Source organism: Pinus tabuliformis, chromosome X, assembly GCF_031772625.1.
Source record: "Pinus tabuliformis cultivar Carrire ecotype Pingquan chromosome X, CPIR1, whole genome shotgun sequence".
NCBI lineage: Eukaryota > Viridiplantae > Streptophyta > Pinopsida > Pinales > Pinaceae > Pinus > Pinus tabuliformis.
This window is the reverse complement of record NC_142308.1, coordinates 1,373,142,605-1,373,160,293: the sequence shown is the minus strand read 5'-3', so window position 1 is coordinate 1,373,160,293 and position 17,689 is coordinate 1,373,142,605.

The window sequence follows — 17,689 nt, the reverse complement described above, 5'->3', positions numbered from 1 at the left end:
CTTCTTCTTAGGTCATTAGCAAATGATGCAACAAAAGAGAGTACAATGATCCATAACTTTATCTATGCAACAAAACAATAATGATATCTATGAAACAAATCTAATCATTCTAGGAATCAGAATCCTCATATTCATGGTTGTAATGTTCTGTCACACATTGATGTCAACTACTATATACTGATGTCATTATGCCAAATACTATTGAACATCGATGTTACTTTCAATGAGTTGAATACATATGTTTGCAATAGAAACTAACAAATTAGATCTACAGATGTAACACCCTCCTCCAACATCCACCCAAGTAAGCATGCCAACTGGGATAAGAATGACATCAAAGGCTACTATGATCAGATTCGAACTCCTAGATAACCTTAAGGAAGTGGAATCGATGGGACATCATGCACAACCATCCAACATCATCAACGAAACCCTTAGGAGACAAGTAAGTCACTCAGACAGCCTATCCCTAGGTCCCACTATTTTTCTGGACCATCTAAGGCTTAGTTGCTCTCATGCTATGGGAAAAGGAGGTACCAGAGACCTAAATTCATTCTCATAGGCCTGCATTTCAGTGACTCTAGATGAAACTTGCCAATTGTGTGCTAGTGACACTAGGATTTGAGCCCCTTTTTTAGGCCCAGAGCATAGGCCACTGCCCAGAATGGAATGAAAGCTCAAAATTAAGTAAAGTACAGGGAAACAGTAATGAAAAAGAAAATAGTTGACCAAGGCCTTAACTAGACTACTACAAGCCATGCCAGGCATTTCATCAAACATAACCTATAGTTGTAAATAACAGAGTTAAGTGTAGGGATCTTTTACTTATCTGAGAATCACCATGAACCATTGTTTCCTCATGTCATTTGCTGCCTTATCACTTATTAGGTCATAGATACAATACCCATTAAAATAAAAGTAAAACCATATTGAGAGCTAGACATAGCTGTTGCCATAAAATGAACATATAACCAACATAATAGGAATAGAATTACAATAAGCATATCAACCATAAAATTCCATATATACACCAGTATATTTAAACATGAAAACCAATAGAATTAATTTCTTATTAATCCATGCAATGAACCCATTGGATATGGGACTACCATGTTCCACCCGACCATAGATTGGATGAGTCAAGTCTCTCTTCAACCAATCACCCCCATGCCATATTCCAAGCATGAATGTGCGACCTAAACCAAAACAACTCAACCAGGGAATATCGAGGCTAAACCACCTCACCCTCATCAGTAGAAAATAGACTTTACTGTAATCAATATCGGATCACTAGGCCAAACAAATGAGCACATAATAATAGGATTTACCCTAATCTCAACCCAATCAATAGGCTGAACAAGCATGGATGACATCGTATTTGTCCACCTACACATTAAGGAATCTTCCTATATCCTACTCTCTCAAGCTTTACTACAATCCAAACCTAGATCGCTAGGCCCTAAGCCGAGACCCACTCTCTAGGCTTTATTACATATCCCAAACCTGGGATTACTAGGCACAACAAAGAGCAAACCACCTTTAGGCTTTACCATATATCCTGACATTCACTGGTAAGGATTCCTAGGCCATCCAAGGCAACACAAAATATGGCTTTATCGCAACCCAGAGTGTGGTTCAGGGGTTACTAGGCCATGTGTCCTATCGTTTCAGAGATCCACCTAACTTAGCTTGAAATCAATCTAACAATCCATCTCAAACAAACATGAGAATGCCCTCACACTATGGCTATCTAAAAATGGCAAGGCTACGCTGAAAATGTTGTTACACCTAACAAAATCCATGCCATGATAAAAAGAACCACATGCAATGTCACGCATGCCAAATATAGTAAGCAAAATACACATGAAAGTGGATACCTACAATGAATCCTATTGTAGCTTCTTGATCCTACCTTTCCCTGCTTGATCTTTGCTTCTACTTGCCTTCTTTGATCTTCTTGCTCCAATGCCAAAGTGCTCCAAGAAAAATCTAAGTGTCCAAGATTATGAGAGAGAGAGAATAATGAGAGAGCTCCAAAGCTAAACTGAAAAAAAGGTTACCAACTGATCCATAGAATCCTTTTTATGAATAGGGACTCTATTTTCTTTGGTTTTCATTATTCTCCTTAATTTTCCTCCACACATGAAAACTCTGACCCTTCACCTCTTTTCTCTCTTAATTTCCATTATTTTCCTCACAAAAAAAATTGGTGCACCCCATTAGGGGAATTTTGAGGTCTGAAATGGGCCTCCTAAGAAATATTTACAACCAAAATTCACTTTATAAGAAAAAATAGGATTCAATATGATGATGTCAACCATGGGGGATGATTCACCATTTTTTGAGTAAAAGAGTAAAAATATTAAAAAATAATAAAATAATAAAACTACTTTTTCAACTCGTATTTTCAACATATCTCCCTAAGGTTTTACTCATATTAATAGTAGGAGAACTCGTTGGATGTAAATTTAATTCCTCATCCAAGGAGTACCCATGTTGCATAGTTTCGATGGACCCTACTACATGAAAAATGAGAAACACATGAAAAAACATGATTGCAATCACGTTTTTCATGTATTTCTCATTTTTCATGTACAAGGTCCATCAAAGCTATGAAACATGGGTACTCCTCGGACGAGGAAGCAAATTATGCATCCAATGAGTGTTTCCACTAGAAATTTGATTAAACCCATAGGGCGATAAGTTGAAAATACGAGTTGAAAAACTAGTCTTTTCCTTTTTCCCTCAAAAATTTGATGATGTAATATAATGTTATTTTATTATTTCCACAATTATTTTATAATTTCATTAGGAGGCCCATTTTAGACCTCAAAAGGCCCCTAATGCAAGGTGATCCACTTGGCCTAATGTACCCCTTGTTCGAGATTTCCTTCAGCTGTAATTTAAACTCAACCAAATAAGGTGTGCTCATCCTATAAGGTGCTTTCATTGCTAGAGTTGCCTCTAGCACCAACGCAATAAAAAATTCTACCTACCTGTGAGGTGGAAACTCTGTAATGTCCTCAAGAAATGCATCCATGTACTGCTGCAACATTGGATACCTATTCAACACACTTGCATCCTCAACCTCCTTACCATTATCACTAGAAATGTGTAATACAAATAGCTTGCAACCCTTCCTATGGCTATGCCTTGCTTGCATAGTTGTCACCATCCTAAAGGATGTGGCCTTCTCCTTACCTTGCAAGACTCTTGGTTCCCCATTGTCATCAACACACTCAATAGCTTTTCCATAACAATCAACTTTGGTCCTATGAAGATACAACCAATCCATGCCCAATAATATTCGATATGAGCCTAATGGAAATACATTCAAATGGGTTGTTGTAGGCATACCATTTAAGTAAAATTCACAATATCTTAACCAAGAATCTACATGAAATTCCTTACTCAAACCACACTTATTGACCAAGTTAGGACTAACATAGCTATAATTATATCTAGTATCAATCAAAATAAAAATAACTTGATCACAAAGCTTACTATCCATATCAATGATAGATGCCCGGTGTTTTGCATGCATGTTTTCCACTGCTGCATAAATATATTGAATACTCTGACTAATGTTCCCAATAGTCTACGCCTCTTGTGCACTGTATATCTGAGTCCTACCACCCTAATTGTATCGACAATATCTCTTAAGGTGTTCCTTTCCAAATGTCCAATATAAAAACTGACCAGTACCAACACCTATATGTTGTTTTTGTGACTCGTGTCCTTGTCCAGTTATAATAAATCTCTTTTGCAGTGCCACATTCTCTTTCTAGTCTGCATGTTGAGGCCTTCTTCTATTAGGCTATCATTTACCTCTAGCTTTGCCCTTTCCTTTCAATCCATGATAGGATTCATTCTTACACTTTGATCGTTCATAGCAATGCTTGCATTTCCCAAGAAGTTCGTCAAGTAACCGAGTCTCATCATACTCAATCCAATCTCTAAATGCTAATGGCAAACCTTTGACAAACTGATGAACTTTAGGATTCTCATTAGTAATATATGTTGCATACCTCAATAGCTCGAGAAACGTGGTCGTGTATGCTTCATCAATCTTTGAACCATCTTTAGCTCATATAATTCATTTGCCTTACTGTCATATTACCTTTGTGACAAGTACTTATTCCTTAAAAGACTCCTGAATTCCCACCAGCTTAAGTCATTTGTCCTGATGTCTCTAACCCACTTAACATCTTCCCACAAGATATGTTTTACCTTTCAAGATAAAGACAACTATCCAAGCCTTGATGTTAGTTGTGTAGTCATGAAACTCAAATAATTTTTCATGACAAGTATCCAAGCATCTAAATCTTTAGACTTATTCCTATCTCCATCAAAAGCAGGTGGTTTTTCTTTCTTGAATTCATCTAGCAAGTATCCCCTATCATTCCTCATGTAAGGATGATAGCAATAACAATCATGATGTTTATGAGAACTAGAACTATAATAATACTTATACTCATCGCCCATCCTTTCTAGTGTGTCCAACAACCTGCCATCTATCACAAGGTTCGATCTATCCGACGTGTGTTTACCAGGATATCTCCTACCATATGCTCCATTAGTTCCATCCTCATGTGCATGGATGATCTGAAGCGACCCTTGTCACTGCAAGTCCGACAAACTCTGAAGAAGTATAACATTAACCTTCGCTTGCTTCTCTTGTACCTATATGATCCGGTCATGATCTACCTTATATATCCTTATATCTTCCTTCAATATCCTCTGTGTATCGGTCAAATCAGAAGTATGCCCCACACCATGCTGCTGATCTGATGAATAGGTACATTCTACGTAGTCTACCACCTTTCTAGCCATTTGATATATTTCTTCTTGCAATGCGTAATATGTCAGATAAACCAAATCACAATGAATTGACATACCTTAGTATAGCTTGGGGAGGATACCTTGTGTGCAAGATCACCAAATCAGCATGATACATGTATAACATAATCATAACAGTGTATAGACATGCACAAATAAATGAATCAACACATAAACATCACTCCAACTAGGATCCCATCATCAGTGCAAGGCAATATCAACAATGCATGCTATGACCTCATGCATGAAAAAAACCATTACCCCATCATACACATTGCTACATGCAACTAAAAATATACATAAGCATGCCTAACCAACTATAAATATGCATAAATGCATGTAGTCAAACATAATCAATCAATTCTTGTAATCAACCTACAAGACTGATGCATATAATCAAAATACTCAAGGATGTAACCTTACATACATAGATGTAAGTAGGTGACATAAAATCAACATGTAAGTGACAAATAACCATATACGGTGAGTCACATACTAATATCGGGAAAACTAGTGTCTATTCAGAGCTGCTAGTCCCACTAAGATGGGTAGCTATCTTAGAAAAAAACAAACTAAAGTCACTTGTGTTTTCCTTTACGAGAGATATATGACAAAGAAGCAGAGAGTACCAACCTTAGTCTTTTGCTTGGCTCCTTGCTTGCTTCCTTTCCCCTTTGACAAAATCTCGCCACACCTTCCTTACTTGTCCCACTTCAAAGAGCACTTGTATAGTCAAAGCAGCATAATACCATCAAAGCATAGAGATCTATCACCGTAAACAACATAGGATCAGGTATATATTGACCATACAAATGCATATATCAACACAATATTCAAAGATATACAAGAATATGGAGGAAAAATCAAATAGCTTTATTGATAGAAGTAGTAGAAGAGATGATTACAACCACTTGGTCTGACCCGGTGCCATCCTGCTAGCATGAAAGCCATCTTCACGTCATACAAAGAATGATTACTGAATAATGTCTTCAAAGAGAAACCAACAACACTTCCTTGCAAATTACAAAATTCCAGCCTCTAGATCTCTGGGATGAGGGATCCATATATAGATGTTTGTAGGGGGTGAGTTAGCTTCTGGGATTTTGATTAGTGTCATCTCTCTGATAGTTCTTGGTTGCACTTGGAGATTTCATGATCTCTTACTCATATTTGGGAAAATTCAGAGAGGCAAGTGTCAAATGAGAAGATTCTAGAAGCTTCTCAGGGTCTCCACCTAGCAAACTACTTGTGCCATTTGTTTGCTCTCGCTCATCGCACCCTACAGAAGGGATTTACAGTATGAATCACACTTTTTTCATGTGGCAGACTGATGATTCTGGTATAACCATCATCCTTTGGCTTGGATGATTATTTGTGCAACAATGATGTACATTTGATGTCTTTATTTTCCTGAATATATCGCAGCCCAGATGGATGAAACTAGATCCGGGGTCTTCAAAATCATTCAATCTTCACCTGAAGTACAAGTCAATCCATGTGAAAATATGTTCTGAAGTCGAACATGAAAAGACATCCCCTGATTACCAGCCAATGATGTAAGTTGTTAACAGGCATGGAGGAATCACCAACAATGATAATGATCCTCAAGGTACTACAGTACAATTCACATGATGTGAAAAAGGGACTTGACGTCAAACACCACATAAAATCTTTTGGTCGAAGGCCATTGATGTAAACCTATCACCGTAAGTGAGAAACTTGCCATTGAGGCATGCAAACTTCAAAGTACTGAAAAGGTTGTTCCTAAGTCAACTTCTTGGATAATGAGCTGATGTTGACAAGAAGTGACCCATCATAGGAGGGCATTAACGAACCCCACATCTACAACATAGAATGGAGCAAATGATTTTGTGGAGGTGAAAATGATCTAATGATATAAGGTTCAGGGTGGCAATCATGAAAAAATGAAGCGTGAAGTTATTGCAGTGGATGAGACACAAGCTGGGTAAGTGAATTCTCTGAGCAACTTCTCTTGAACATATCGGCGTCACTAAAATGGATTGGTAGCATTAACCCCAAAAGTGGATGGTACGGTGGACCAATGGTGATATGACCGGCAAATGGAATAACCTAACCTGACTCAATCATGGTGATGGAGTGAAAGTGTCATGTTGAATAGCGACCTGCTATCAATAAAGTTTCTTCAAGTTTTCTTCCCAATTTTCCCTAGTCATTTCTGACCAGTACCTCTTTATTTTTGTCAAGCTTGAGGAGGATAACATATGCTTGTTCTATAATTTTCCCTTCGAGCAAGCTCGTTGCTATGTTTTAACGAGCCTAGTGATAGTGAGACTCATTCTTGTCTGAATGAACAAGTTTGTCGGTATTGTTTTAACGAGTTTAACGATAAGGATAACTCGGTTCTTTTCAATTTTAGAGATTCTGAAAAGAGATGGAAAGGAAACTCCAATATTCCTTTTTCGTAATATAATTCCTTAAGTCCGAAAAAGTATAAAACAATGCGAAAGGGATGAATTTTCGATAGTTTTAACGAGCCGAACAAGACATGCTCAATCTTTTTGTGTAATAATCCCTTAGGTCCAAAAAGATTAAAATATAGAGGAGGGATGGCACTTCCAATCACTTTAACGAGTTGGAGAGGCCAATTTCTCAGCAATCTTTTCATATTTTACAAGTCAAATGAAAAGATCTTAAAGGAGACTTGTTTTTTGAGGAACGAGTGATGTTTTCAGATGGTAGCTAGTTCCAGGTAATGTTTGGAAATTTTTCAACCGTGATAGTGTAAATAAGGTGGCTAATAGGATCACTCATCACAATTGTTCCTAAAAATGGGTAAACAATCAAACGGAGGTGTATGATTGGCTAAGAAAGAGTGGAGGTGATGGTAAGAACACGACCAATGCTCAAAAGCTGATAATAATGCGATCGGAATGGTTATTTACCAAAGGTGGGTTCATTTTTTATCGAGCTTAAACTCTGGTGGAACATATGCTCACTACTAGGTTTATTTTTTTAATGAGCTTGAACTTCGCGTAAAACTGCTCATGCCAATCGTATAATAAGGATGTCTCATTGATAGGTTCATTTTTTAGGGAGCTTGCACCATTTGAAATTTTGCTCTGACGCCTTTTATTATGTAAGCTAGGAATGACCAATCCTATGAGTTTAAAGGGTTAAGAATCTACAAACTAAGAAAATAAATGGTTGCTTTTCACTTTCATGCAAAAAGGTTTTCATGCCCCCAAGTTACCCTTCAATTTACAGACAAAACATTTGTTCTGTTGGGAAAGGCATACCTTCTGACGGAGGTATCTTATTTTGGTCTAATCGCATTTTCCTAAATGGGCGGGTGTGTCAGACTAGTCATATATCCTCCGCAGAAACCTACCCTATACCTGAAGTTTTCCTGTCGAAGCAGAATAGGGTGCATGCCCCCTGGGTTTCAGTCACAACCACTAAATCACTCGCGCTCATCAAGTGGATGAACTGGAGATTGATGAGACATTAATACTTATGTAAAAAGACCTATTAGGGATGGCATTTGACTATTATCTATGTGTGAGCCGAGGAATGAAAGCTCGTCTATGAGCTGGACCACTCTGCCTTCATGCGGAAAACACATCACTCGAAAGAGTGAGGAAACAATATCTCCCATGCTATAAATGTATTCGTGCCCAAGGAGTATATTGTAATATAAAGGTCCTTGGACTACCATTATGTTCGGATAAACGATTTTCCTTCTCAAAATTATAGGCAAATTTGGAAGGATCCCTAATGGTCAACTGGTTCCTTTGTCAAAGCATGTCAGATTTCGCATCTCAGGAAAAAGCGATGGCAAACCAAGTTCTTTCCAAGCAGTTGAGGAAAGGATACTCAGCAAACCAATCACAAAACTGCAAAATGCATTTTACGGTATGGCAGTCAATCTTCCCGAATGTTGTGTTTAGTGCATTGGATCGATAGCGTGATGGACACGGCTTCCTAAGGATAAAGGATATAGCCTATTGTGGTCTCCCAATACATACTCGACGGTACATGGGAGCACAAGTCGGTACTGGCACTTGTCATCTCAAAGAGGAGGAATCACCCAACTTATGATGAAAGCGACAGTTACCAGGCTTTACGATGCCGGAATACGTCTCTAGCCTAGGCTTCTAGATGTTGTGCGTTAGGTTCCAAAGCGTTTTTATGTTCATTGAATTTATTTTACAGTTGATCTTTCTTACGAAGTTTGCCTTTAAGGTTCATCATGTGATGTAGATATACAACTCCTAAATATGCAATCTAAGATCATAAATAGTCGTTTACTCTTCTTTTGGCAATGAAAATCCTAGCTACTAAGGAAAGAGAAGCGAAATACTTTCAACATAGAGAAGAGAGCACACACTAGATGCACTATCCTAAATCAAAATCAACAAGCAGTCTAAACGCAAATGCACATGCATGTATTTGTTTTTTGCTTTCTTAATGTGTGAATGACAAAAAGAATGCTCAATACAAATCTAAATTATTTCTTCTTTCAAACTGACAGTACTAATGATTTTCTTTTCAAAAAACGAAAGGGAGACAAGACGAAACTTTGCGATTTTGAATTGAAAACTGCTTTCGACACTTGAAATACTATAAATTCATATCAAATACAAGAGTAACAGTGTAATCAACCACCAAAAAGAGAAGGATTATTTTCTTTGACTGAAAATGACACTTGCGACACTTTCAAATCAAAAGAAGATAGTTCGATTAAGTTACTATTTCGTAAACGAGAATTGTAAATGGTGAAAAATACATAAAAAAATTCACAATTTGTTGTATACTCGAGGCTGAATAATGAAAAGGAAGGGGGTTTCAACAGTGGTATACTCATCACAGACAGGAAAAATCCTAATTAAAGCTGAAGAAATTGAAGAAAAAACCAAAATCTCGAGGTAGAAATAGTCTTACCTAATCATCGCACCTGTAACACAGGGAAACAGGGATGCATCCCACCTACTACACACAGGAGGTGTGATGCATCCAGTCTGCCAAAAGGAGACAATGCGATGGTCCAGGGACGAGACTTTAACTTGGTTTTTGGTCATAGTTTGCTGCTCAGTTCAGGGATTTAGGATGAGCTAATGATAGTCAGTAGATACAAAGTATAGGGGTTGATCTAATGAGGTTACCTGAGCTACCTCTAGGGCACTTATGATTTTTGCAAGTCAGTTGTTCAGTTCATAAACAAACTCAGAGATTGACTGAAGCAGTGTTGATCTACTTTGCACGTGCATAGCAAATGCAGTTCGAAGGCTAGTTGGCTTAACTTCAGGCTCCATCTATAGTTTATGAAGCAAACAAATAGAGACAAGCAATCAAACTATTCGCTCCCCAGTGGAGTCGCCATTTTTTTATCGGGAAAACTAGTGTCTATTCAAAACTTCTAGTCCCACTAAGATGGGTAGCTATCTTAGAAACAAACAAACTAAAGTGACCTATGTTTTCCTTGACGAGAGATAGATGAGAAAGAAGCAGATAGTACCAACCTCATTCTTTCGCTTGGCTCCTTGCTTGTTTCCTTTCCCCTTTGATAGAATCTCGCCACTCCTTCCTTACTTCTCCTACTTAAAACAGCACCTGTAGAGTCAAAGTAGCATAATACCATCAAAGCATAGAGATCTATCACCATAAACAACATAGGATCAGATATATATTGACCATACAAATGCATATATCAACACAATATTAAGAGATATACAAGAGTATGGAGGAAAACTCAAATAGCTTTATTGATAGAAGTAGTAGAAGAGAGGATTACAACCACTTGGTTTGACCCAGCGCCATCCTCCCAGCATGAAAGCCCTCTTCACCTCATACAAAGCAAGATCACCAAAAAATGTCTTCAAAGAGAAACCAACAACACTTCCTTGCAAACTACAAAATTCCAGCCTCTCGATCTCTGGGATCATGGATCCATATATAGATGTTTGCAGGGGGGTGAGTTAGCTTCTGGGATTTTGATTAGTGACATCTCTCTAATAGTTCTTGGTTCCACTTGGATATTCATGATCTCTTACTCATACTTGGGCGAATTCAGAGAGGCAAGTTTCAAATGAGAAACTTCTAGAAGATTCTCAGGGTCTCCACCTAGCAAACTGCTTGTGCCATTTCTCTGCTCTTGCTCATCACACCCTATAGAAGGGATTTCTAATATGCATCACACGTTTTGCATGCGGGAGGAGAGATGCATCACACCCTTAGCACTGGGTAGTCTGTATGGTCCTACTTTGACCAGTATTGAGTAGTTTTTCGTGGAGAACTTCTGGGAGATGATGTAATCAGCTGGCCTTGCTCCTTTAGGGTAAGAAACAACACTTTTATGGACTTAGAAGCCCTTGGTTTATGGAAATATGTGATTGGGGTTGCAGTGCCCAAATATTTCTATAACACATACCCATGTCAATTACTCTTCATGAAGTCCACATCAAATTCTCCATGATAACCATACTATAAACCTAATCCATGATCAAGCAAATGCAACAAGTATATAAGGATAAGAGACACACATGCAACTAGCAAACATGCATGAACAACACATTCAATCCATCCAGTCTGAGAGTTCAACCATGCTCTGATACCACTCTGTAACACCCTCATCCCACATCCACCCAAGTATCCAAGTCAACCAAGGTAAACATGAGACCACAGGCTACTATGATCAAATTTGACCTCCTAGGTAACCTTAAGGAAGTCGAATCAATGGAACATCACATAAATCCATCTAACATCATTAACAAAACCCTTAAGAGAGAAGTCAACCACTCAAGAAGCCTATCCCTGGGTACCACTACTATTCTGGAGTATTTAAGGCTCAATTGACCTCATGCTATGGGCAATGGAGCACCCAGACACCTAAGGTCACTCTCATATGCTTGCATGCTAGCAACTATTGATGAAACTTTCTAGTTTTGTGCCAGTGATTATGGGATTTGAGCCACTTTTGCAGGCCTAGAGCCTAGGCCACTACCCAAAATGGAATGAAAGCTCATAACTAAGTAAAGTGCAAGGAAGCAATGATGAAAAATTAAATAGTTTATCAAGGCCTTAACCAAACCCCTACTAGCCATGACAGGCATTTCATAAAAAATATCATCGACATGTAACCTACAGGTGTAAATAATAGAGTTAAGCGTAGGGATCTCTTACTTACCTGAGAATCGCCATGAACCATTGTTTCCTCGTGTCATTTGTTTCCTTATCACTTATTAGGTCATAGATACGATTTCCATTCAAATACAAGTAAGATCATGCTGAGATCAAAATATAGCTACTACCCTAAAATGAACGTATAACCATCATAATAGGAATAGAATTACAATAAGCATATCAACCATCAAGATGAATATATACACAAGTATATTTACACACCAAAATAAATGGAACAAATTTCTTATCAATTAGTGCAATGAACTGACTGGAGATGGCACTACCTTGTTCCACCCGACCATAGATTGGCTGAGGCAAGTCTATCTTCAGCTAATCACCCCCATGCTATATTCTAAACATGAATGTGGGACTCAAACCAAAAGAACTCAACCATGGAATATTGAGTCTAAACCACCTCACCATCATCAATAGAAACCAAAATTTACCATAATTAATCTCGGATGACTAAGCCATGACAATGAACACATTGTAATAGGTTTTACCACGATCTCCACCTAATCACTAGGCCAAACAAGCATGGATGCCACCAGATTTCTCCACCTACATCGTAAGGAAATTTTTTGTCTCCTAGTCTCTCAGGATTTACCATAATCCAAACTCGGATCACTAGGCCCTAAACTGAGACCCACTCTCTAGGCTTTACCACATATCCCAAACCCAAGATTACTAGGCCCAACAGAGAGAAAACCACCTCTAAGATTTACCGTATATCCTTCCATTCATTGACAAGGATTCCTAGGCCATCTAAGGCAACACAAAATCTAGCGTTACCATAACCCACAGTCGGGTTTAGGGGTTACTAGGCTATGTGTCCCATCATTTCAAAGATCCATCTCACTCATCTTCGAATACATCGAGAAATCCAACTCAACTAAACATGAGAACCCCGTCACACCATGGCTATCACGAAATGGCAAGGCTTGGCTGAAAACACTGTTACACCTGGAAAAACTCATGCCATGATAAAAAATGACTACATGCAATGATATGCATGCCAAATATAGTAAGGAAAATAGACATGCAAGTCAATACTTGCAATGAAGCTTGTTGTAGCTTCTTGATCCTACCTTTCCCTTCTTGATCTTTGCTTCCTCTTGCCTTCTTTTCCTTTTTTGCCCCAATGACAAAGTTCTCCAAGGAAACTCTAAGCATCCAAGAATATGAGAGAGAGAGAATATTGAGAGAGCACCAAAGCTAAACTGATAAAAGGGTACTGGCTAATCCTCAGAAACCTTTTTATGAATGGGGCCTCTATTGTATTCATTTTCCATTATTTTCCTTCATTTTCCTCCTCACATGCAACCAGTGACCTTTCACCTCCTTTTTTCTCCTAATTTCCATTATTTTTCATAAATAATTGTGCCAAACTGTCATTCCACCTTTCCAAATCCTTTTCCAATTTACTTAGCCATAGGCAACTAAATGAAAACCACCTTAGGATGTCTTTCCCAACATTCAACGTGGAGTAAGTGTCCCGGTCATCCGTTGTTATTGTTTTTAACATTTATTACATAGAATTTTCACCAGGGAAATTATAACAGCTCTATAAATATATATAACAGTATAGAGAAACCCAGATCTACCTAATCATTGAAGCCATTTGATGCCAAGATTTCAAAACTCTAGATCTAAACCGGGTCACCCTCATCAACAACATTTGTGAGAGACTGAAACTTCTGGGTCGCTCTCACATATAGAGTATACGACAAACTATGACTGCAGAGTCGATGCCGGGAAGTCTCTATGTGTGTGACTCTAGCACTGAGATACAAAGACCCAAAGTCACTACCTAGCTGAGATCTACGAGGGACAGAAAAACCAAAATCGCACCCTTGATGAGTTGTGTGAGTGACTAAGATGAAATGGTTTCTCTCAGGGCTACCTAGTGCGAGCAATTGGGTATCAAAACCTTTTCATCTACCTCTATGCCAACATCCAAGGGTTTCTAGTCAATCTCATAGGCTTATGTGCTGGAGGCATGGGACAAGAATGCCCTATCTTGTGCCAGCGACTAAGATCTAGAAGACCCTAACACACAACAAACCTTTTGCCTGTAATTTCAGACCCTTGAACGAACTCCCTCCATTGAACCTATGTGAACCAAGACAAAAGAGAAAAGAATATGTGGCCAAATTATCTTGAGGTGTCTTCTATTTATAGGATTTTCTTAGGGGTCACTCGGGGTTAATACTGACCCAAGCAGTTAGTGAGGTTATTAGGGCAGACCCATTCCATAATACATGTATGAATAAAATAATTCATAACTCAACTTTTGCCTAACCAAATTGGGTGATATTTAGTTGTATTTTGGTCCTCTCAAAAAGAGGAACCTAATGTAGTCATTATCTTGGTCATTTGAATGATCTAAGGTGGAATTTCACCGCAATTTAAAAGATTAACACTCCCTCTCAACTAGGGAGAATTCTGCCTGCCAATATATGTACATCAAACAATATTCCATTTTGGAATCTTCGAGTGTCAACACATATCATCACATATCATCTCTATCATGTAGTCATCATGCCATGTCTATCTCAAGTGTCTCATCATCACAAATCATCATTGTAGATGTCCATCTATCCTTTACTTATTCACATTTATCTCTTGATTTTTCCTGCTCGTAGTTGATCATTGTCAGATCTAAAATCAGAAGAATTTGTTATCGAAGAGGAGATAAAGCTACCACCCTCTGCTCATCAAGTTGCTATTTGAAATCCCAACTAGTCGGCTGCTACCTGGAATATCATCATCAATCATCATGAGAGAGCATATCATCAAGAAGCATGTCTCAACCTAGAACCACATCGGGGAGAAATAACTTCCACCCATACTAAGCAATAGGATAACTCATCACATAGGGGAGTACTCCCTCGACCCTAGAATTTCATCGAGGAGCTTACACTCAACCTCGAACCATATCGGGTTATGTTGACCCATCCTATTACCTACCGATCTTCCCATTGATGACCCAGAATAGCCATGTCATAGAACACTTGCATCATAATAAACTTGGGTTGTACACCCGAAATACACTCTCAACTTGCTAGCCAAAGTGAAGAGTCGTATTCCCATCAAGTTAGCTTGCTTAAGGTTATGATGCCAACTAGGGTATACTTTGTAAAGACCATGAGGGAGAAACATTCTCCGATTGTGTAAATATAGGGTAGCAACATTCTTCTACCCTTGGTAACAGATAGGTTAAGGCCCTATTCTATAGATTTCCCTCAATCCCATGAGCCCTCTATCTTAATTCCTTACCCTGGGAGCTCAAGCAAGGTAGGAAGAGTTTTCTCAGTCTCCTCGATCAATGTTGCTCTCATCATTAGCTTATATCAATAGCAGTTGTTTCCTGTTCATATAGAACATCAAATTAGATATCATGTCAAATCATATATAATCGCATGAATCACAAAAGGATACCATAATCATCCTCCCTCTCATGGAGGTTCCAACTACAAGCCTGTGCTTGTTTTGAACAATTTCACTATATCAATATATGAGAGTATCTTGGTACCAACTATAAATATAGGACTTACTACCAATCAGATCATCACAATCTATCCATGTCATATCCATATCATGTATTAACATCTCTCTAAGGACCTACCATATCTTGCCTCATAGCTAGCTATGCTAGCAACATCATGGTCAACCTTGGTAATGCTATGGAAATCTCATCCGAGATATCATGGCAGATCGCATACTAAAGAAGAATCCAAATGTTCTTATCAAGAACAATCTCAAATATCATCAATACATCTGTGGAGATACATATCATAGGAAAAATATCACATTCTCAAAATAGAACACCTCATGCTGATATTTCAAAGCATGATCGATCGAAACTCTATGTCAGTGAAGCGACTTACTCATGAATTCATTAAGGTTCTATACACATCATACTTATATAGATGGATGTTCAAAATGGAACATCAATGCTTCAACCGTTGGATACCATGTCAAGTTCAACAACATCTTGAACTTCAAATCAAAGTATCCAAGGATTTTTCATTTTCATTATTCAAAACAAATAGCTTTGCAATATGGAATTTCTTTCCAAAATTCCATAAATCAATTCATCATGCCATGATACATTATTTTGGGCTTCATAATCCATCTCCCTTTTATTAGATCGTGAGAGGCTCATCACCTGTCATAAGTAGATCATCAAGATATAAAACCAAAACCATAGTCAATATTAAAGCAATACCTTGGAACTCATAATCCTGACTTCATCAAGTAACTGTCCAATATAGACATATCTAGATTGAAAATTTCTAAGCATGATGCCTTGCAAAGTCACCATAATCATCCTTATATAACTCAATGTTGCACCATCAATCAACAAGGTCAACTCATAATAGTTTATAAGCCAAATCATGGCCATTATCAAAATCATCATTATCACAGTATTAATACTTTCAACCAAGAGACAGATGGAACTCATATCAATTCATGACTTCTTCATGCCAACAAGTCATGCATTATCAATCTGAATTTTATCAAGTAATTCTCATAAGCATAATATATGTCATCCTATCACTAGGTGCAAATGCATACATCAAGGATGAGTCACGCAGGTCCCATTTTTCATGCCAAATCACAACTATCATCATTCCAACCATTGTTCTAAGAATAAGGAGGCCAATATCCACATACATAATCATGCCCACATAGTATTGATATCCAAGAAAATCAACAATCGTCAAATCAGATCAGTAGACATCAGGTCAAGTCAAAATTTATATTGTAGAGAGATCTATAGTCAAAGCACATTTCAATAATGAATTCAAAGTTAGTGTCAAGAATCATGACAAAACATTTCTTATCGATGTCAATCAGCCAAATCATGCTAACCTATTTTAGCACAAACATAGTGACATATCTATATGTATGTCCTGGTCACCTGGAAACATAAGTTTAGTCTGCATGTTCATGTTATGGAAAACATTCAATCTTTTCCTGCTAGCATATCTTGTTGTTGTCTGCAGTGTATATATGGTACCAACATCATCTAGGTGACCATTTGATTTCATGCACAATACCTCATTATATGATCAACAATTTAACTCAATAAATTTAGAAATCAATTAATAGTGGCATAATAGTCAGGGACATCATGATTCAGAGTTCAGATAGCTTCAAATGATGGTCAACAATAGAAAAACTTCTGGTCTCTCCCTTCAAGCTAGCATGAGAGCGGTTTTAACTACCTAGATGATGTATAGGCCTTAGCATGCGAGCATCCAGGGACAAGATGTCCTAGATCTATGACTGTGAACATAATAGAAACCCTAATATTTGTATGGGCTTCTTATCTAAGACTCTGCTGCAGATCAATACTATCATATTCACATAAATCATACTTCAAAAACATAGAATACAAAGAGTAATAAGGGTAAGACTATTGATAAGTGATTCTTCGTCTGGCTAGGGATTTGCATCATTCATCTTCATTCATCTAAGAAACCTGTCTTGACTTGAGTCATGAAAAAATCTATTACATCATAAACATATGGCTATCAACATCATGACATAAATCTTTGATCAAAGGTTATAATTAAAGCAACAGATAGATACAACATCATATCTCAAAGATTATTAACAAAATAACATTTATTGTCAAGTCCCTCCATCAAGTTACTGCATCCAATTTAACCATATTCCA